This window comes from Thermobia domestica, chromosome 14, assembly GCF_964235325.1.
Source record: "Thermobia domestica chromosome 14, izTheDome1.hap1.1, whole genome shotgun sequence".
NCBI lineage: Eukaryota > Metazoa > Arthropoda > Insecta > Zygentoma > Lepismatidae > Thermobia > Thermobia domestica.
The window spans coordinates 84,410,785-84,433,128 of record NC_137467.1 but is presented as its reverse complement, the minus strand read 5'-3'; the positions used below and the strand labels follow the sequence as shown (position 1 = coordinate 84,433,128).

At 36.4% G+C, this 22,344-nt stretch overlaps 1 long non-coding RNA gene across 1 annotated transcript in view; it reads right to left on the bottom strand.

Moving 5' to 3' along the window:
- LOC145670645 (uncharacterized) overlaps positions 1-22,344 on the bottom strand; it is a 44,600-nt gene that overhangs the window by 19,530 nt on the left and 2,726 nt on the right. Inside the window, exon 2 of the long non-coding RNA XR_014128367.1 lies at positions 18,940-18,988. This is a non-coding gene — a long non-coding RNA (uncharacterized LOC145670645). The remainder of the gene's footprint in view (positions 1-18,939; positions 18,989-22,344) is intronic.

The window sequence follows — 22,344 nt, the reverse complement described above, 5'->3', positions numbered from 1 at the left end:
ATAATAATAATAATAATAATAATAATAGGCAACTTTCCGTATCCATTTGCTTATATAAATATTTATTCTTTCTTGTTAAACAAAAAACTACTATGTATATATACACATAAATTTAAATAGTGTTAGATATACAGCTAAAAAAGTTTTTCCTTTTTAATAAATAGATTTGGTAGTTTATTTTGGTTTAACTCAATAAGGAAAATAGAATGCTGACTATAGTTTTAAACATTTTATGATACATTAAATGATTTCCTGTTATTAGTTTATCAAGCCTACCCTACTTGTGGAATTACGCTTCGCCACAGCAATTAAGCAGGGATTCCGCCAGGATTTTTAGTTTGGAGGTGTAAAGTCAAAATTTGGAGGTTATAAGTTGTTTGCACGGTTTGTATCGAATTTTGACTGTAAAAAAATTAAAGTTGCTGTTCTTTCAAGAATGTGGAAGGTCACCACCCACAGGGAGCGGGTGCTGCCGGAAACCTTCTAATAAGATATTAATATCATAAAATGTCATAAATAGGGTGAAACGGGAGCAGATAAAATTTTGGTACTTTCCCCCCAGATCTAGTACTTTTTTTTCTGCATAGATTAGTACGAAATATTTTTGCTGTGTGGTCACACTAATCAGAGCGACGATTGCCATCTAGCATTAAATGCAGCACTGCATCTGCATTAGCTCGAGCCCTTGCAGCTGGACGTGTGGTGATCGAACGAATTATCCAAGCAGCAATGTAGTCAAGTCTTTTCCTTCTTACTATTTTTATTTGATAATACTTATAATATTAAAAATCATAATCATACATTCATATCAATACTTTAATGAACAGTGGCAGAACTAGCCCGGGAAAAAACATACTTTCTCTCACCTGGATGTCACTTAAATCGAAATCTTGCTAATTTTCTTTCCGAAATAGAGTGTACTCTAAACATGAGAAATCTCATGAGTTGAGTTGAATTGATTTTGAGTTTAACGTCACGTTCAGCAGCGATGCTACATGAGACGTGGGCTTACTGATTAACGTGGAATCCGAACCACATGAGCTCCACGGCGAGAATCGAATCCGGGACTCCCTCGCCAAAGGCCCAAACGCTATCCGCTTAGCCACGAAGGAGCTCAGGAGAAATCTCATAGGATCGTTTAGAACATAGGAAATGACATGCGATCTGATGCGATACACGTTGAGATTTTGTCTGTGCAGCCTTTCCCAACCTTTTCCACACCGAGGTCCCCTTAGAGTCTACAATACATGTAAAGGACCCCTTGCAATATATACGGTTAGTTTTTATATTTCTTCCCCATGTTAGAATTTATCATTATTAATTCGATCATTTAACTTAAAATGGCGTTTCTTACTATTGTGTTTGCCTTGCTCAGATTAGCTTGCGGACCTTCTGAGATCGTCTTGCGGGCCCTTGGAAGTCCGCGTATCCCAGGTTGGGAAAGGCTGCTATAGTGTATAGATGGCATAACTGTACGCTATGATTAACTTGTTTTTAGACAAATTTCGTCGAAGTAGCAACCAAAAATTTCACTTAAACTTTTAAAACCATCATTTGGGAAAGTGCGAATATAAGCGCTTTACTTTGAAGATTCTAGTAAGCGCAAAAAGGAAAGTTTTCTGTAATTCTAGTCTTGTATTAATATGTGTTTCGATATTCTGAAAAAATTCGCATAATCTTCTGTATTTGGTTGTAATGTCTAGAGAAAGATTTTTTTTTTTTTTCGTTTTTCTGGGAGCCCAAGATCAGAAATTGTTTCTGTATGTAGCGTTTGAAAACGCTTTCTTTTATTTCACAGTATTTTGCATTTCTGTTACCTGCCTTCTAAAATAACGAATATTTAATGAAGATATTGCAGTAAGGAAACTAAGCAATACATCATCAGATCGAGAAAATATTCTATGAAAAGTTGCAAGAAGAAAGGGAAATTGAAAGTTCTCTAAATTTGAGAAATTTTCTTAAATAACATATATTCTACCTCTGACTGATGCTTCAACATGTTAAGAGAAACTAGACAGACTTCACTCTTTATTTTCATAAATAGTATTGACAAATCGTAACAAGTAATTCCATCGTGCTGGGCGACGTGTGGTAAATTTCGACCTATAAATTCATCAAGAAATTGTGTATGCTTTGCTGATTTGGTGAAAAACCTGCAATCCCACTAAGAGTAGCAAAAGAGATACGGCATTTAGGAATACATGAAGCACTTTGGAGCAGTGTTAAATTTAATTGGCATGCATAACAGTGAACAAAGAATGCTTGTGGCACCATATAATGAAGAGATCATCATTTTGCTCTGTGCAGCGATTTTTTCGCCGTAATTTGAAAATTTTTCAATATACCATAAAATGAGATTAGTAAACAATGTCGTTATTTCATCCTCAAATATTGGAACCATGCAAACTTTTCTTTTTACCACCATCCCTTCAATCGTACATCGATAAACAAGAGAATTGTAATTTATTTGAGACGTCAGTTGTCTTATTAGCTAATGTGACAAAAAATCGGATTTTTTCTAATTACTGTTTAATTTTCTTACTGAGCGCGCTAACAATACATTCAATGAAACCATTTTGAGTACAGTTTGATATAGCTATGAATAAGGACTAGCTCGGGAGAGTAATGTTCTCGGAAGTAGGAACTAAATACAGGTTTTGATTGGTTGGTGTTATCCGTTTCTTGCCACGTAGCACACATACAGCAGAAATCAAACACTTGCTGCTGTTGGCCCTCGTGGCCGAGCGTGCTAGCGATACGAGTTAGTAGCAGAAATCGGTTTTGACGAGGTTTCAAACAGCCCAAGAAAAGTATTTTTTACTTTTTAAAAAATTTATAACACTTTTTCCATTAAAATAAGATGAAAATAATGCTCAAAAAGTGATTTACTTACTTTTGTGCAGATAAGCAGTAGTAGTAGGAACGGGTTAGAATCCCCGCAGGGCTCCTTTTGTTCCACTTTAACCCCCATGATAAAAATTTTGTGACCAATTTAAAACAGCTGGCTAGGGTAGCCCGCGAAAATACTACTTCCGGGAGTATTATTCTCTCGAGCAGGTTGTCTTTGAATACTGTAGAAGTCTTCAAGTGATTTTTTCTTTAGAAGGGAGTTATACTGGGCAGTGCAGACCAAAAGAACTAAATACAGATAGTCAACTTAATAAATGTGTTGCGTAACGAAAGTACTAAATATTTTAATTAAGAAAAGCGTTGATTTTGGTCTAGTAAGATTGCCCTGATGAGTAATTCTGTATGTCTTTGGCTTATAGTATATCATATTACCGACTGGTTGATTGATTTGATACTGACATTCGCAGAAGGTTAAGCAAAGAGTGAGAAACGAAGACTTTGGTGCCTCATTCGGTAATTAAATTTCTCATACATAAAAGAGATGACAGAAGCCAAAGGAAATTTATTGTAGAGCGGTAACAATTTTGATGCTGCTTTATACCGTGCATTCATCTAATATACAAAAATGAAACTGACTCTATCACTGGAAAAAAGGACTAATCCGTTTGAATTGAATTTTAAAATGGAGTTATAATCTGAAGTTCCATGAGATTTGGAACATGAAATATAAGAAGTCTTCATAGGGCATTCGCGTTAAAATCCGTAACAAAGGAGTTTAAAAAAAATATAGAAGGTACCTAGCAGAAGCTCAAGAAGTTAGATGGGAAGGAAACGAAGCAATGCAGTCCGGAAATTTTACGTCCTTTTACGCGAAAGGAAATAAGGTTCACCAACTAGGAACAGACACCTAAACGGTTTGAATTTTGTTAACGATAGACTTTCTTTTATTACTTTTAAGGGTCGGTGGCGTCATATTATTGTTGTAAATGTTCCAACAGAAGATAAGAATGACGATATAAAAGACAGTTTATACGAACAAATAGAATGGGATTTGATTACCTCCTGTGATTCTATATAAAAATTCTATTAGGGAATTTCAATGCGAAGGTAAGACGAAAAGATTATAGAGAATGAAATTAGATAAAGAAAGAAATGACAGCGGCGTTAGACTCGAGAACTTCGCGTCCAGAAACCTTATCGCGAACAAAATTCTCACATCACGACGTTCATAATAGACCTATACTTGGATCTCATCAGGAGGAAAACAACACAATCAAATTGATCATGTTTTAGTAGATAGAAGAAGACAATCTAGCATAATTGATGCTCGATCGTTTAGAGAAGCTGACTAATCAGTACTTAATAGGAGCGATAATAAGAGAGAGATTATCGTTAGGAGGCCTCATCCCGGCGAAATTAAAATACCGCTAATTTTACAGTAATTTTCTGATATCTTCAAATAGATGAAAGATAATCGAAATGTGGAACAAGAGCATCCTATACAACATCATTTTACATGAGATGCCGTTATCACGACTCATTTATCTGCTTTCGATTTCGAGCCATTTTGAAAATCGGCATTTCTTTTCGCGTTTCTAAACGGCTGAAAACGGAAAGCCACTAAGTGACTTGTGATAACTGTACCTCACGCAAAATAATATTGTCTAGGACGCTTTTGTTCTACTATTATCTTTTACCTATTTGAAGATATCACATAATTACTGTAAAATTAGCGGTATTTTAATTTCGCCTGTATGAGGCCTCTTAAATAAAGAAAATATTCATCACCTAAAATGGATAAGTTTATATATTTGTTTATTTTAACAGAGGCAGGCGAGAGGAGTATATCAGATTGAAGTGTCGATAGATTCTCGGTTTTAGAAGGTTGAGTTGATTTTGAGTTTAGCGTCCCGTTCAGCAGCGAGGCTATATGAGACGTGGACCTACTGATTAACGTGGAATCCGAACCACATGAGCTTCCGCCGGGAATCGAACCTGGGTCACCCACGCCAGAGGCGCGTACGGTAACCGCTTAGCCACCAAAGATCGGTTTTAGAAGAATCTGAATGCACTAGTGTTGAAATTAGGATAGAATTAAAATTTCAGCATGAGAAAAACCGAGGCACGTGGAAATACAAAGGAACAAACCATGGTTCGACCAGGAATTCACTACGCTAGCTGAGAACAGAAAAGAAGCAAAACTGCGTGGTTATACAATCTGGACCATATAAATACACAAAATTTCATTGAAACTTTCAAAACTTTTAGTACAGGGAAACGTTATTTGTTTTAAAGTTAAAATTAATGAACTTGAAGAAAATTGTAAAATTCAGGGATTCCGATAGACTCCCACCCCCAATGGAGGGGTGTTACTCTCCCAAACTTTATGTAACACCCCGAAAGCTTCTTCGAACGAGCCCGCATAAAGCATGTTTAGGTTATAAAATGATGTTACAATGTGTGAAAATGTGAAGAAGCCTAATGACGGTTCAGATGAGAGTATCAAAATATGCATAATCATCAAGCCTATTAATACATTCGTGGATATATGAGTCACACGTAAATTCTCTATAAAGGACCCCGCACTTTTCTTATGGAAAGTGGCTTTCGGCTAATGTTGTTGAAACTTCGCTGGTTGATAGTTCTTAACATGTGGATCAAAAGTCTCAATGGGCACAAAGACCGAAATCCACTCCTTCCCCCCAAAAAACCGCCTCCAAGTAGCTGGGGGGATTGAACTGATTTCAGCATGTAAGACAATTTGTTGTTTTAATCAACTCAACAAGGACCCCAAACAACCACATGTTAGACTATCAAACTACCCCACTTGACACCGCCCTTTTCCCCCCACATATCCCCCCCCCCGCGAATTACCTTACGGATGTTACATATTACTGTAGTTTATAGTTGCGCGTATCTGTTGAAATACCTACAGTTTTGGTCTCACCGACGATATAATGGGTTTCACGTATCGCTGATTACGAATCTTAGGTGAGAGTTCTAGAATTCAAGATGGAGGATCAATATGGCGGATCAAAAACACGAAACTCCTGAATGTAGCCACAAATAGCTGTTTACTAGGGTATTTTGGGTCGTTAGTTACGAATCTGAGGTCAAAATTCTTGAATTCAAGATTGCAGATCCAATATGGTGGATAAAAACGTCGAAGCCACAAATCGTAGTAGACTAGAGTGTTTTTAGATCGCTGTTTAAGTACGCAACATTCCTTGATACTTCAGCCACCATGTAGAATTATTCTGCACCCTTGTCCTTTACCAAAACCCACCACAGATATCTTAATGCTGAACTGTGTTAAAATAATTCATCAATTATCTGTTCATTATTTTCATCATTTCGGTTTGTAGCATCTAATGTGGTACTTAGCAATGAGTCATCGGGATATCTAATATTCTGTAAATGTCGTGCATGGCCTAAATACCACAAGACACTTGCAGCGTGCGCACATGTACCTAATGTACGAGCACCGCTTTGACATGTACAGTAGTAACCTTGAATAACATATTGATCATAATCCTGGTCATTGTGTTAGTAGACAGAGGATACCGCGATGCAATTTCTTTACTGGAATATTTAGGAATTGATCATAGAATGCCCGCACTCCTACTACCACGTGAAAGACAACTATCAACAGAAGATGCGAATACTTCTCGACTAGTTACTAAAAGTCGATGGATAGTCGAGGCAAGAAACGGGCATCTAAGATTTGTTTTTAAGTTTCTAGCACAAACATTGAATCTGCAACATGCAAAGAAACTGAATAGTTTCTATCGCATAGCTGGAGCTATTTTGAACAGATATCATCCCGTTATTTTCATGCAAGATGCAACCATTGAATTAGCTAGAGAAATGGGAAATAGGTCAATCATGCCGAACGTTGTTAAAGCAAGAGTGGAGGTAGATAATCTTATTAGAAGTAACGGTCAATGGGTACCGCTGAATGATCAAAGCCTAATTGATTTCTCTGTACTTAACTTAAACTACTTACGAGATTTGACTGTAGGCACATATCAAGTAGATCTCTCATCCTCTTACGTCCAAGATAAACTAATACGAGATAAGGATGAGCAATTCCAGCTTGACGAAAACGTAACTGAACCGGGATTCCTGCGCATACGTCTCTACTCAAGGTTCCGCAATGCAACTAAGCATCAAGTTTTCATAGCATATGTAGCCAATGATGAAGATGGCCAGGATTATGATCAAAATGTTATTCAAGGTTACTACTGTATATGTCAAAGCGGTGCTCGTACATTAGGTACATGTGCGCACGCTGCAAGTGTCTTGTGGTATTTAGGCCATGCACGACATTTACAGAATATTAGATATCCCGATGACTCATTGCTAAGTACCACATTAGATGCTACAAACCGAAATGATGAAAATAATGAACAGATAATTGATGAATTATTTTAACACAGTTCAGCATTAAGATATCTGTGGTGGGTTTTGGTAAAGGACAAGGGTGCAGAATAATTCTACATGGTGACTGAAGTATCAAGGAATGTTGCGTACTTAAACAGCGATCTAAAAACACTCTAGTCTACTACGATTTGTGGCTTCGACGTTTTTATCCACCATATTGGATCTGCAATCTTGAATTCAAGAATTTTGACCTCAGATTCGTAACCAACGACCCAAAATACCCTAGTAAACAGCTATTTGTGGCTACATTCAGGAGTTTCGTGTTTTTGATCCGCCATATTGATCCTCCATCTTGTATTCTAGAACTCTCGCCTAAGATTCGTAATCAGCGATACGTGAAACCCATTATATCGTCGGTGAGACCAAAACTGTAGGTATTTCAACAGATACGCGCAACTATAAACTACAGTAATATCCCAGACAGCACAATGCACGTACAGTATCCGTATAGTACATGTACAATTGCACGGATGCAACATGTGCATCATCTGTATAAATGCACGCCTGTACATGTGATGCACATATACATGCCAGGTCCTATTCAACATCTTCACGTGCACAGAACATGTGCAACATACACGTCCTGCACAAGTGATTTACATCTACCGCGCAGGTGATTTACAAGTAGCACGTATTCGATTTACATGTAGTTCACAGGTGATTTACATGTAGGACAGCGGTGATTTACACGTAGCACATAGGTGATTTACATGTAGCACACAGGTGATTTACACGCAGTAACCAGGTGATTTACATGTAGGACAGAGATGATTTACACGTAACACACAGGTGATTTACACGCAGTTCCCTGGTGATTTACATGTAGGACAGAGATGATTTACACGTAACACACAGGTGATTTACACGCAGTTCCCAGGTGATTTACATGTAGGACAGAGATGATTTACACGTAACACACAGGTGATTTACACGCAGTACCCAGGTGATTTACAGGTAGGACAGAGGTGATTTACACGCAGTACCCAGATGATTTACATGTACGATAGAGGTGATTTGAAACAGTACCCAGATGACTTACATGTAGTGCACAGGTGATTTCCTCGTAGTACAGAGGTGATGTAAAAGCAAATTCGAGATGCAACGGAAAAAAGAAGTTTATATATTTGGTGTTTTACGCATTAACACAATCTATAATTGCAAAGATATCACCTTCAAAGTGTATAACAAGTAACTAATAATTGTCAGTGAGAATTTTAGTTTTGGAGTTTATTATTTGCAACGAGCAAAGCTTTAGGTAGTATCTTTGACATGTTTGCCAAGTAACAAATAACGCAACATATTCTACTGTAATCGGTCACGAAAATAATTTTGTAAACCTAGAACTGTCTGACAGTAGTTACATCAGTACAATGCTGCCACCTGTTGATATTGTATCCTAGCTCAGTGGACGTTATGGAGTTTTTTACAATCATTCAGCTGTTATTCGTCGAAAAGTCCCTATAACACCGCCTGGAGGAAAAACGACACCTACCAAAAATGGAGGTTACTTTCTGTTGATGAAAATGAGAGTAAAAGAATGAAAGTAAAAGTATACACTTGCACGGTATTATGGACGTCTCATACACACGTGCAGTAGCCGTGCAAATACCCATGTGCACACAACGGCTTAAGCACCGGTAATTTAAATGTGCTTCATCCACGCAAATGCACATGTGCACATCCACTGTTCAAGCATGGGTTATGCACATGCGCTGCATCCACGCAAAAGCACATGTGTACATAATGGCTTCAGCACGGGTTATATAAATGTGTGCTTCATCCATGCAAATGCACATGTGCACATAACGGCTTAAGCACGGGTTACGTACGTGCGCTGTATCCATGCAAATTCACATGCGTACATAACGGCTTAAGCACGGGTTATATAAATATGTGCTTCATGCATGCAAATGCACATGTGCACATAACGGCTTAAGTGCGGGTTCCATACGTGCGCTGCATCCACGCAAATGCACATGTGTACCTAACGGCTACAGCACGGGTTATATAAATGTGTGCTTCATCCATGCAAATGCACATGTGCACATAACGGCTTAAGCACGGGTTACGTACGTGCGCTGTATCCATGCAAATGCACATGCGTACATAACGGCTTAAGCACGGGTTATATAAATATGTGCTTCATGCATGCAAATGCACATGTGCACATAACGGCTTAAGTGCGGATTCCGTACGTGCGCTGCATCCACGCAAATGCACATGTGTACCTAACGGCTTCAGCACGGGTTATATAAATATGTGCTTCATCCATGCAAATGCACATGTGCATATAACGGCTTAAGTACGGGTTCCGTACGTGCGCTGCATCCACGCAAATGCACATGTGTACATAACGGCTTAAGCACGGGTTACGTGCGTGCGCTGCATCCACACAAATGCACATGTGTATATAACGGCTACAGCACGGGTTATATAAATGTGTACTTCATCCATGCAAATGCACATGTGCACATAGCGGCTTTAAGCACGGGTTCTGTACTTGTGCTTCATCCACGCAAATGCACATGTGTATGTAACGGCTTAGGCACGGGTTATGTAAATGTGTACTTTATCCATGCAAATGCACATGTGCACATGCACGACTTAATCACTGATTATCTACGTGTGCATAACCCACGTAAATACACATGTGCACAAACACGGGTTATGTATGTGTGCTTCATCCACGCAAATTCACGTGTACGGCTTAAGCACGGGTTATGTATGTGTTCATCATCAACACAAATGCACATGTGCAAATGTACGGCTTATGCATGGAAAGTGCACATGTGTCGTACACGTACGTGTTGTCTGGGATGTAACATCCGTAAGGTAATTCGCGGGGGGGGATATGTGGGGGGAAAAGGGCGGTGTCAAGTGGGGTAGTTTGATAGTCTAACATGTGGTTGTTTGGTGTCCTTGTTGAGTTGATTAAAACAACAAATTGTTTTACATGCTGAAATCAGTTCAATCCCCCCCAGCTACTTGGAGGCGGTTTTTGGGGGGGAAGGAGTGGATTTCGGTCTTTGTGCCCATTGAGACTTTTGATCCACATGTTAAGAACTATCAACCAGCGAAGTTTCAACAACATTAGCCGAAAGCCACTTTCCATAAGAAAAGTGCGGGGTCCTTTAAACGAATTAAGACAGTGGCGTAACAACAATGCAGCGAGTGGAGCAGTTGCTCCAGGGCGCACAGTAGAAGGACGCAAGAGCGAAAAAAAGAATACGGAAAACTTTTCCTTATGCAAAGAACATTTGAAAACATTTCAAAAGGTATTGTATTGTATTGTATTGTATTGTATTTATTTTCATCCTTTTTCATACAAATTGTTCACAACGTGAACGTATGAGTTGGACACGTCATAAGAACATTGAATGTGTACATATGTATAGATTCAAATCTACATGCAATATTAAAATAGTGTGAATTTATGTAAAACAAAAAAGGTACAATTTTTCATTATTCTAATTTACATACATCGATATAAAACAACATAACAGTTAATAAAACCTTACATTATAGATATACAAAATATATATACTTTAAACATTATTTACTACAGGCAAGATATTCTTCTACAGAATAGAAACAGTGCTCGAGTAGGTAGGACTTGACTGCTTTATTGAAACCAGATGTTTTGTTTTTTAAAGTGGAAAAAAGCTTGTTATAAATACACTATGACTAGAGGTCTGCGCGGATACAAAATATCGCATCCGCATCCGCAGCATCTCTATCCGCACCCGCATCCGCAACATCTCTATCCGCACCCGCAGATAATGAGGTAGCAAATATAAACAACTTACATATTCTATAATACACGTAGTTTTCTGAATCAAACGGAACAATATATTATATCAGTTTCCTTGTTATCAAATACCAACTACGATAAATAAAATGCAATATAAACCGTGCAGATACAAATTAGAAATTAATGAATGATTTATTTACTTACCCAAGATCTTCAAATGCAGATATCGGACCAAAATAATGCCACGTAGGTAATATCCCCTCAATCAACTAATTTTAGAGCACGTCACTAAGTTTATAAACTTCATCATTATTCATTAAAAAAAGGCACATTTGTTCAAAACACAAAGGCGAAATAGAAATAATCGTTATTGAGAAATAAAATTAACCACAGGACCGCAAACACATCCACATATCCCGAACTGACACTAGCACCAGTAATTGCACTAAATTAAAAAAAAGTGACGAAACTAACAACGCAATACAATGCATGCTTTCACGACCAAGCTCCTTCGTGGCTAAGCAGTTAGCGTACGCACCTTTGGCGTGGGAGACCCAGGTTCGATTCCCGGCGGGAGCTCATGTGGTTCGGATTCCACGTTAACCAGTAGGTCCACGTCTCATATAGCCTCGCTGCTGAACGGGGCGTTAAACTCAAAATTAACTCAAGCTTTCATGACCACGCTTTTACTGAAACTAGAAGTGAAAATAACTTCGAATACAAATAGGAGTCTATGCCTTTAATTTCGGGAAGAGGCAATAGAGGAAGTTCAGAATTTACTGCTTTTCTTTGCAGCCCCCACTCATTGTTAGACACATTTGGGCTAGGAGAAAAAATGCATTGGTTGTTCTTTCTTTCTTTACCAGAGGCCCAGAACATAGATACATATACCCATACACATAAGAAGAAAGAGAGAGAGAGAGAAACAATTGCTGTTATAAAACTCCAATCCCTCGGAATCTTCATTGAGGTCCGTGGCACCTCTCCGAAGAAAGAAATCTGTGGGGTTGCAAATATGCATTCAGTATCTGCTGTACTTCAAAGGAAACAGTGAAGAATATTTTTCTTTTTTTTAAGTGAGAGGGAGAGAGAAAGATGAGCGTATGATGTGATTTGTTTATTGTTTCGGTGACCTACGCCCTTCTCCAGTTTGTCACAAAAGGCAAAGATAATTCTGCTGACCAGTTTTCAGTTTATGGAAGGGGATGCGTTGTTTTAAATTAGGGTTTTGGTTCCTGACCTCTCAGGCTAGAAAAACTTTATTTGAAGACATTTCTTCCTCTTCAAGGCGAATGGTCTGAAAATTTTCAGCTTTATCAGAGGGGCTTTGGCGGCAATTATTTTTCTTTTTTACAGCAAAGAGCGGTACTTGAGAAGTAGCGATGGGGCCTGTCGTTTCTTTCTGTTTAGGTCAGAGATGTCATTCACCTACAAAACGGCTGCTAAAAATATTGAAAACAGCAATGAAAGGACAAATCTCTCTTGTCATTTTTTGTCTTTTCGCTGTCACTGAGCCACAAGCTTCAAACACACTTGTATTTTGATTTTAGTATTTTTCAACTGGTTTTAAAACTTTTAATTCAAAACGAACGTTTCTAGTGCTCTTTCCACCATTATCAGAAAATTCACAGCATTTTTTAGGTAGAAAAAATGTAGGAAACATTATCCGCAACTTTATCCGCTATCCGCACAGAAAAGAGATACATATCCGCAAATACCCATTTCGATGCGGATATCCGCGGATATATCCGCATCCGCGCAGACCTCTAACTATGACTATAAGCAGTTAATTGGAACCCGGGGGCTGATTCAGGAATTGTTGAGGGGACCAGGTCTGAAAAATAAACTTGAGTCATTTTTCGATATTCGGTTCGTTAACTAAACATGTGAACTGCAGTGCTTCATAATACGTGTTTATCCCCGCCTTCTGGAGGCGGCACTGAGGAAAGCCACGTTGTTCAACACGAGAGAATCGAGGATTACCATGAACTGGAAACGCATACATTATCTGCAATGAGTGGAGAACGCACTCAGAATCTTCCTTTTGAGAGAAATTTTAAAACTTTTTTTTCCACAGCCTTTGAACAAGCGCTTCATTACGGACTACTACTACGGACTACGGATATATTTTACTCCTCACGGAGAGAAACGCCCCACTGGGCGATACCCGGACACTCGTCACTGCAATGTTTATCTAGCTAGCTGCCTAGTGAAAGTTTTGCATAATGAGTCATTGCAATGAGCGCCCCCTTCCCGGTTCCACCCATATATATAACCAGGGGTAAAAGTGAGGGAAACGCGGGGGATGTCCCCTGCCTCCAAAAAATATACGGCGTCTCCCCAGTTCCTAAAAAATTAGAATGGGTATAAATAGACAGAACAGCGTGACGTCATGAAGGTACCTAACATCCCCTACCTTTTCAGATCCACTTTTACCCCTATATATTACACAGCAGCTGAAATGCGTGGGGCAGGGGACGGATATGAGTAAATCGATGATCGATCGATCCAGGGCGCAATAAAACTAGTTACGCCACTGAATTAAGATAACCCTACATTAATAAATGCACCCTCATGCTCAAAAAAATTTCGCGTGTACTGTAATCCACGATTTTTCGCAATTATTCCATTTTCCTTACGTTTGTGGTTAAAATTCAGTTATTAGTAAGTGGAGATAATAGAAAGCAATCCATCTAAGAAGGCATTTCCAAAAAAAAATATAATTAAAAAACTATAAGCAAAAAACAAAATTATGCTCGGTTTTGTGTATATTGGCAATAATCCTTGCGAGGAATTTTTGCAGTAGCAAAGCACGATTGCAGAGGGAATAACACGATTGGTAGGGAAGAGTTGAATCAAGAAACTGGAAAGTGGAGTAAAATATTGCATTAATTGCCCAAACCTAGGGTGTAAATTGTCTGTCAAATATAAATTAGCTTCTGTAACCAAGATGTAGTACAGAAATATAGAAACAAAGAGGAAAACTGGTGTCTTAAGTTTCGAAGTGACATGCTCTATAGCCATTAGCATTTGTTTATTAAGAGAAAGTCAGGCAATAAAAGGTAGTCTCTGTGGTCAAGTCAGTAGCGCGGCGGACTTGTAGTTCTTATACTGTTTTGACACCAGATCGAATCCCATCCCATCTTTTTTATATAGAACATTATAGAAAGTGCATAATTTTCATGTTAACAAGAACCGAAACAATATAATAAGGAAATAACTTATTAATAGTATCCTTTAATAGATGTATTTATTCAAGATTAGAGTGTTATTAGTAGAGATGCAAAAAAGCCGGCTTTTTTGAATCGGTGGTTTTTTTCACATAAAAAGCCGGCTTTTTTTGGGAAAAAAACGAGAATTTTGGAAATTTTGGCTTTTTTCATTTTCATGATTTTTCTATCTAAATAGCTTTCTTATAGTATATTCTATACTTAGATAAGAATTCCATGACCTAAATGCCATATTTCGCTCTAAAATTCACCATCAAGATGGATGGAGCACATGTTTTACGAATTAAAGCTAACATGAAGAATGTAGTATTTGAGGGCAATTTTAGAGGCTATTTAACTTTATTTTAACTTTTGAGTTATCGATATTTTTCTTCTCGATATCATTTCAGTTTGTCGTCTGTTTCATTTCTAAGAGATTAGTACTCTAGCTTCTAACGCAGAAGTTAAACTTACGTTTTTCTATATATCCGTCAAAGCGTACGTTTTTCAATATATCCGTCTAACCGTACTTCCACATTTCTGTTATACTGTAGCTGTGCAACGATTTAGCAATAATTTTCCGGATACAACCTTGAATACTAATTTATACAAATAATCAGTAGCGGATTTAGAAACGTACTTTGGGACGGGTTTCTCTGATTGTTTCATTTTCTAAAATCTCCTAATTTTATTTGGGAGGAGCTTGAAGTTTATGAGTACAGGCATAACTAATACTGTATTTCTTTTCGTTTATATATTTAGCGATAATCTTCCCGATACAACCTTGAAGATCATTTTATACTGAGAACCAGTGGCGGATTTAGAAAAGTATTTTGGGAGGGTTTTTTTCTTACTAATGTTTAGTTTTTCTAAACATTCGTAATTTTTATTTGACGGCAGCTTAAAGTTTATGAGTAAAGGCATAACTAAACATTATGACATTCAAACATTAAACATTTAGACATTCCGTAATTTTGGGGAACAGGCTTCAGTCCGAAAGACCGCCCCCCCTAACCCTCGCAAAACCGTCACTGCTGGTAATTAGTAATAATAACGATTTAAAAACAATAAGAAATGAAGTCAGCCAACTCACAGTACACGCACTATTTCTACTTCATAGATGGAATGAAGAAAAGTTTTGTCAGAATGGTCGAATGCTGAGTTGAATTCCGGACTTCTCGATAGAAGCGCAAAAGCTCCAGTCAATCATGTTTGTTGTGCAGTTGTATTTATCTTAACTTAAATATATTCCGTAGTCCTTTTTTTGTGTGTGTGTTGGTGGGGTGGGGAGAGTTCCATAATGATATGAAAGGTGTGAGACAAGAACATGGTAACTAACAAATTTTCAATTGCTGAGTTACGCAGCATCAGATAGGCAGCAACGCATAGCGCTTCGTTTAATCCCTCATGTATAGACTTATGTGAAAAATCAGCTTTCCGACTTTCAAAATGGATTGTGCAGCAGAAAATTTCTAATTTTTTTAAAATAGTAAAATTATGGGTTACCATGTTCTTATCTCACACCCTTCATGTTCAATCCCTCTTGTTACAGAAAACTTGAGGACTGAATAAACCGTGATGGTGCTTATATAAAACTGTAGAATTTCAAGAATATACAAAACCAAAAGCTCTAGGTGAGCAGCCTTTAAGTGTATCATATAAATCTAAGTATTTTTTCTTATGTTTTATTTTAATTTTATTTTGTTCCAAAAAGAGGGTATGGAATATTTTGAAGTAAAAATACTACATAGAATTTTGCTACTTATTTGAGTATTTTTTTAAAAGAAGTATTTACTTTTAGGGTTGGCTGGTTTACACCAGCTGTTTTTCTTTTTTTTTAAATAAACAACAGGTTTAAACCGAAAAAAATAAAAGTTACGAAAAATGCGAATCGTGTGAACTTCATGGTGATGTTTCCATACATCAAACCATCTGCATTAGTTTTATTTCCTTTTCACCTTTTAATCAAGGTGTCCCATGTTCAATTCTCGGTCGAACCACAACCCTTCTTTCATGCGTAAACAAAGTAGCGGTTCGGATGTCACTTTAAGCAAAAGTCTTCTCCTTGATAACCTCGGTATTACGTAAGGATGTTAAGCCTGAACATACGAAACGAAACTAAATTGTATATTTCTGCATGCCTGAATGCCTGTTGTTTTATAAAGAAGCCAAGGTTGCTTAAATATACTGATATAAATTGACAAAATTTATCGATTGCCTACGTAGCTTCCAACATTGGCTTGGATTGTACTTTCAATGATATGTACGCACTAAATTTGTAATTTAATACCTCAGTTTTAGCGTACTGATTATGATACGTTGACCTTTAAATTTTACATGCAAAGCAATAACAGGATTTTTTCTGTTATTGTTTTACTGGGATTTTCCCGATGGCTAGGGCGGGAGATTCTCAATTTAAGAAATTTACTGACCGGACTTCTTTAAGCTTATGTGACCTCTTCCAGCATAACCCCGTTGTTGCATAATAACACCAAGGCGAAACAAACTTATTTCTGTCAATATGTAATATAAATACATAAAGCAAAATATCTAAACCCAAAAAAACCTGGTTTAAACCAAAAAAGCCTAGTTTAAACTCCCCCCAAAAAACGGGTTTTTGGCATTTTCAAAGACAACCATGGCTCTTGCCAACCCTGCTTACTTTTGTATGTAGGAGGTTTTAAAAAAATCTTATTATATACATTGGTTAATCCTTTGGAATTCATAATGAAAATATGTTGAGAAGTAAAACTGTTGAAATATCTTTTCGAAATTCATAATTTATTTTCGAGGTTTTATATTATTATCGGCATCAACCACTAATTAAATGACTTTTTATGTTGTAGAGAAGCGAAACAAAATCTGGTTTATCAATTTAAAGCAGAATTTTCAAAAAAAAAGCCCAAAATTTCCCAAGCAAAAAAGCAAAGCAGAAAAAACCGAGTTTTTTCCAAAAAAGCCGGTTTTTTTCCGAGCCCTTGCATCTCTAGTTATTAGTAACAGCAATTGTTATCAGTTTATGGTATGGTATGCTTATTCTCCCCTCTCCGTTTCTTCACAGCAGACGAACTTCAATTCCTTCGAGTGTGTCTGTGAGTCAGGAACAGAAAAAAAAACATAAAAAACATGCGCGACCTGCAGCCTTACAGTTGCAGCGAACGAAGTAGAATAGCTAGTCATAAGAAAAAAGCTGATGTTAAATTAGTGTTCTAGTTTTTGTGTGTGTTTCTTTTTAGAGTATTCTCTCTCTCTCTCTCTCTCTCTCTCTCTCTCTCTCTCTCTCTCCTCTTTTTTTCATATCCACAAGTGCAAGAAATGCAATCATAAGCCTGTGTAAGGAATAAAGAATGCTTTCTTTAAACAAAACTAAATTATACAATTCTGTTTGTGAGGAACACGAATGCTTCCAAAATATGCCATGGATATTAACTATAATCATACCGTTCTTCTGAATTATACAGTAGCGTGAAAAACTGACAATAAAATGATGTAACAGGCATAAGCTTTTTATCTAGCGCGACAACACATTAAACATAACAAATTAATTTTTTGGGATTACAAATTATCACTTTACGGGTCGGTGTACGTAAATTGCTGCCAGCTTACTCAGATCTGGAACCTGCTGCTTCTGAATTATTGCACAGAATATCTTGTGGGTGTAAAGATAATTGTAAGAAGAATTATGTTTGTCTCAACTCTGGACTGCCTTGTTCGCCCATGAGCGGTTATTGCCAGGGTGTTTTGTGTGATAACTACCCAGATATTCTACTTTCCAACAAAATGAGAATGGATTATATGCATTTAATATTTAAATTACATAGACAAAAGAACAAGCTTTAGAACATATTTTTAATAATTTTCAGTATAAGTTCTTGTATTCTAATGTATTTTTAGCATCCTTAGATATTAGAAGGTAGTGGCACCTTTCAAACCAATATAAACGATGCAGAAATATTAAGTCAAAGTTAGAGATTTGTTAAGAAAAATAAACTATGCTCAATAGACATTTATGTCTACTACAAATTAATTACATTTATTTTAAACTTTCGGATCGCCACTTGATTTACAAATGTTATTACTGTGTGATTTACAAGCCACTTATATATATATATATATATATATATATATATATATATATATATATATATATATATATATATATATATATATGATATCTTCATTTTAATGTATAATTTGAGTAAATATATAATGTACGGTGATCGAATTCTGCCAGAGAAACCGTACTATCAACACAAAATACAGTTCCCATAACTTAAAACTATGTATTATACACGAAAATTTGTGTTTTTCCATTCTCTACATATCATCACTCTTTATAGTTTACGTTCTACTCATTGTGGAGATATCGGCTTAAAACTTAAAATCGGCGGCCATTTTTCCAATATGGCGGCCAAAGCTCAACGTCAATCTTAGTATGTAGATAAGGAGGTCAAGTACTATAACTGTGCAAAGTTCCTTGTTTGTATGAATTTTTTGTATAAACCCCTAATTTTGACCTAAAATTCCTGCACTAATATTTTACTGTATACGCCTATTTTAAGGTCTACAAAGCCTTATTTTATACAGTCACTATTACAATGATTTACCCGAGAAATTAATTTGCTACTGTATCAGAAACTTTCGATGTGTATACAGAAACTGAAAAACAAAAACGTAAGTACTCACCGAGACGACAACAGAGGTAAACTACAGGCCCAACACAAGATGGAAAAATCTGCAAGAATAAGTTGTAAATAAGTGAATATAAAATAGAAACACAGCATCTGCTCATAGTATATTACTGAATCGATCCTCAAGTTCCAGTATTTTGGGAATTTAATTACTAATTCAAATTAATTGTAAACATTCACGAGACCACCGCGGATCAGGCCGGTAACCAGCCCAAAAATGTAGGGAGGGCACGTAGAAGTTAGGGGGCCCAATCCAACTATATTATAGTTCATCACCATATTATAGTTCATTTGCAAGCCTATCGTGAAAATTTTAGGGGGCAGTAAAAATTTAGGGGGGCTAGACCCCCTGAATACGGGCCTGCTGCGGATTTCAGTGAACATCTACTATGGATCTTCTATTTGGCACATTAACTTCTTAGCTGTGCATCACAGGTACTTCTGTTCGAAGCAAAGAATTTGACAGCAGTTGGATTGCGGTCTGAAAGGTACTACAGATTTTTTGTCTAATTTATAGTTCTTCAAGTGGATACCAAAAAAATCATTTTGTAATAGATATTGCATAATGTAAACAAAGGCTGAAAGATGAGGCAATATTTTGGGTTTATTTGACATATACATAGGGTGATTATAATTAAAGTGCCACTTTCAAAATGCTGTTAAAAAAAGAACCATTGGTCAGAATGACTTTAAGTACTTGAAGAAAGGAGAAACGGTATGGCATAAGAAAAAAGTTCCAAAATGTATCAATAGATGGCGCTGTAAGCTGCATAACGAAAGTGAATTCGGCTACAAGTGACATTTTGAATAGAAATACGTCGGCTTTGGCATGAGTTACACATTAAACCAACTGTACTGTTCAATGGGCATGAATGTTTCGGTTTTGTAAAGAAAAAATAACTTCTAAGTCAATCAACACTTGTGGCACTGTTAGTAAAAAGCCCATCCGCCGCTGCAAGGTCGTACAGCACTATCTATTGACACACTTTGGAACCTTTTTCTTCGCCATATCGTTTCTTTAAGTACGTTCAGTTCAAGAGTCATTTCGATCAGTTTTTTTTACAGCATTTTGAAAGTGGGACTTTAATTATAATCACCCTGTACACATAGAAGGACAAGGCAGTGGCATCAGTTTAAGAAGACAAGAAGTTGTAAATGTTTTGTGTTCTTTCTTGTTTGTTGATATATAAAGGTTTAAAAACACAAAAGTAACTGTATTTTAAAAAGCGCTCTCAAAAACTTCGTATGACCAACTGTCACTCATTGGATTAGTAACAACGAGCACTACGCTTCCATTGAAAACGAAATTTTTGAGTTTTACGTTCTACGGTTATGCCGGCTAGGCTAAAGTAGACGGTGATGATGAGAAATGGGATGAAATGGTGGGATGAAGAAAGTGAAAGGAAACGGGAGAACCCCGAGAAAACCCATGCACACGGTGTTTGTCCACCACAAAGTTCACTTGGCGGGAGCGGGGTTTGAACATGTGACCCCATGTATCAGAGGTGAACGCTCTACCACTGAACCACCGCGGCCTCTCGCTTCCATTGAATGACAATATGAACACAGGACGTATAAAGGCCGTTGTAAACACTTTTCAAAATTACTTTTCGCTTTTTAAACGTTAACATATCAACAAGCTAGAAAGAACCACAAAACATTTACAACTTGTTATCCATTCAAATTTGTCACTGCATTGTCCTCCTATGTGTATATCTTTCAAATAATTTTAAAATATTGTCTCATGTACCAGCTTTTTGTTTACATTATGCAATATCTATTACGAAATGCCTTTTTTGATGTCCATTTTAAGAAATATAATTAGACATATAATCTGCAGTATCTCTCAGACAGCAATCCAATTATCAAATTTTATGCTTTAGACAGGAGTACCTGTGATACACAGCTGGGAAGTTAATGTGCCAAATAGAAGGTCCACAGTAGTTGTTCATTGAAATTTGAGGTGGTCTTAAACTTTTGACCGGTGCTACACTATTTCTATTTTTTCTTAATTATAAATCTTCTCCAATCAGGTCTGTATTTCCCAATAGATTAATATGACACCATTCCATCTTCTCTAATTTTGTCAGTATTCGCAATTTCATGCTACCTATTTGATAGTATTCCCAAATTAGAGGAACTTAGGCCTATTTCAAGTAAAAAAAAAAATGAGACTGAGGTGTGTTTAAGAAAAAAGAAGCCAATTTGAAATTGGAAAGGGATTAAAATACAAATATTCGTATTTTAGTTCCTTCATTGTAATAGACATTCCAATTTTCGTATAAATAGTAGAGCCAATCATTGATATACTAATAATACTGTACGTTTAGTGAGCATGGTTCATCTGAATCAGTAGTTTTGAAAAGGTCATAAGCAGAGCAACCCACATTATGCTTTATTTTTTGTTTAATTATGCTTTATTTTTTCCAAATTATACATAACAATACAGTGTGAAATTCTTGTATACTATTCATTGTTGGCGGAAAGTTTTCTTCTTTTTTTACTTTTATTCTCCACATCAAAGGATTACACCGAAAAGAAGTTTAAAGGAATAAAAATAAACTTTTCATTGTTGCATTGTTATGTTCCCAATGATTTTGCGTTGTAAATATTGGTTTTAAAAAAATATTAATACAGTACGTTAAACTGGCAGTTAAACAGAATTTTTCAAGAATTGTACTATATATATTATAATTAAGCTTTATTTTCTAAAATTATGCTTTATTATGTTTTTAAAATTAGTTTCTTCTGGACTCTTAGACAACCACAACCATGTAAAAGGTACCAACCATATGTGTAAATCGCTATTATGCTTTTTATGCTTTTGGGTTGCTCTAGTTATGTCAGAAAAATAGTTATGAAAAGATATACAAAAACTACTTATTTTTCAAAATCCTGATAGACATGAAATGATCGACTTTTGTTTGAAAAAGTAGATTTTTCTTGTCATTATACGAAATGAAGAACTTGTTGTGAGCAATTAGTGTTCTAAAATAAATAAATAAGACGTTAGACTAAAGTAAAATCTAAATTTTCTGACTCATAACCTTTTCAAAACTACTGATTCATTTATTTTTACAGTCAACATAATGTAATTTGTGTATCTTTCTTACATTTCATTTCTTTCATGTCCCACTTATCTGTTTTGTTGTAAGTTACCATAATGATGTCAAAAATCAGTAGCAATCATATAACAGTACTTATTTCATGTATGTTAATATAATTAGTTAAACTTCCACTTAATATGTATAGAGTATTAGAAAGCAGTGTTTTACTTCGTAAATGTCAAAGAAGTACAAATTTCATTATCAAGTTTAAACAGGAAATCGTGCTTGAAGAGTGTTTCAAGAATAAGAATTTTGCTGAAGATTTGTGACATCTTTTTTCAATTACTGTTCAC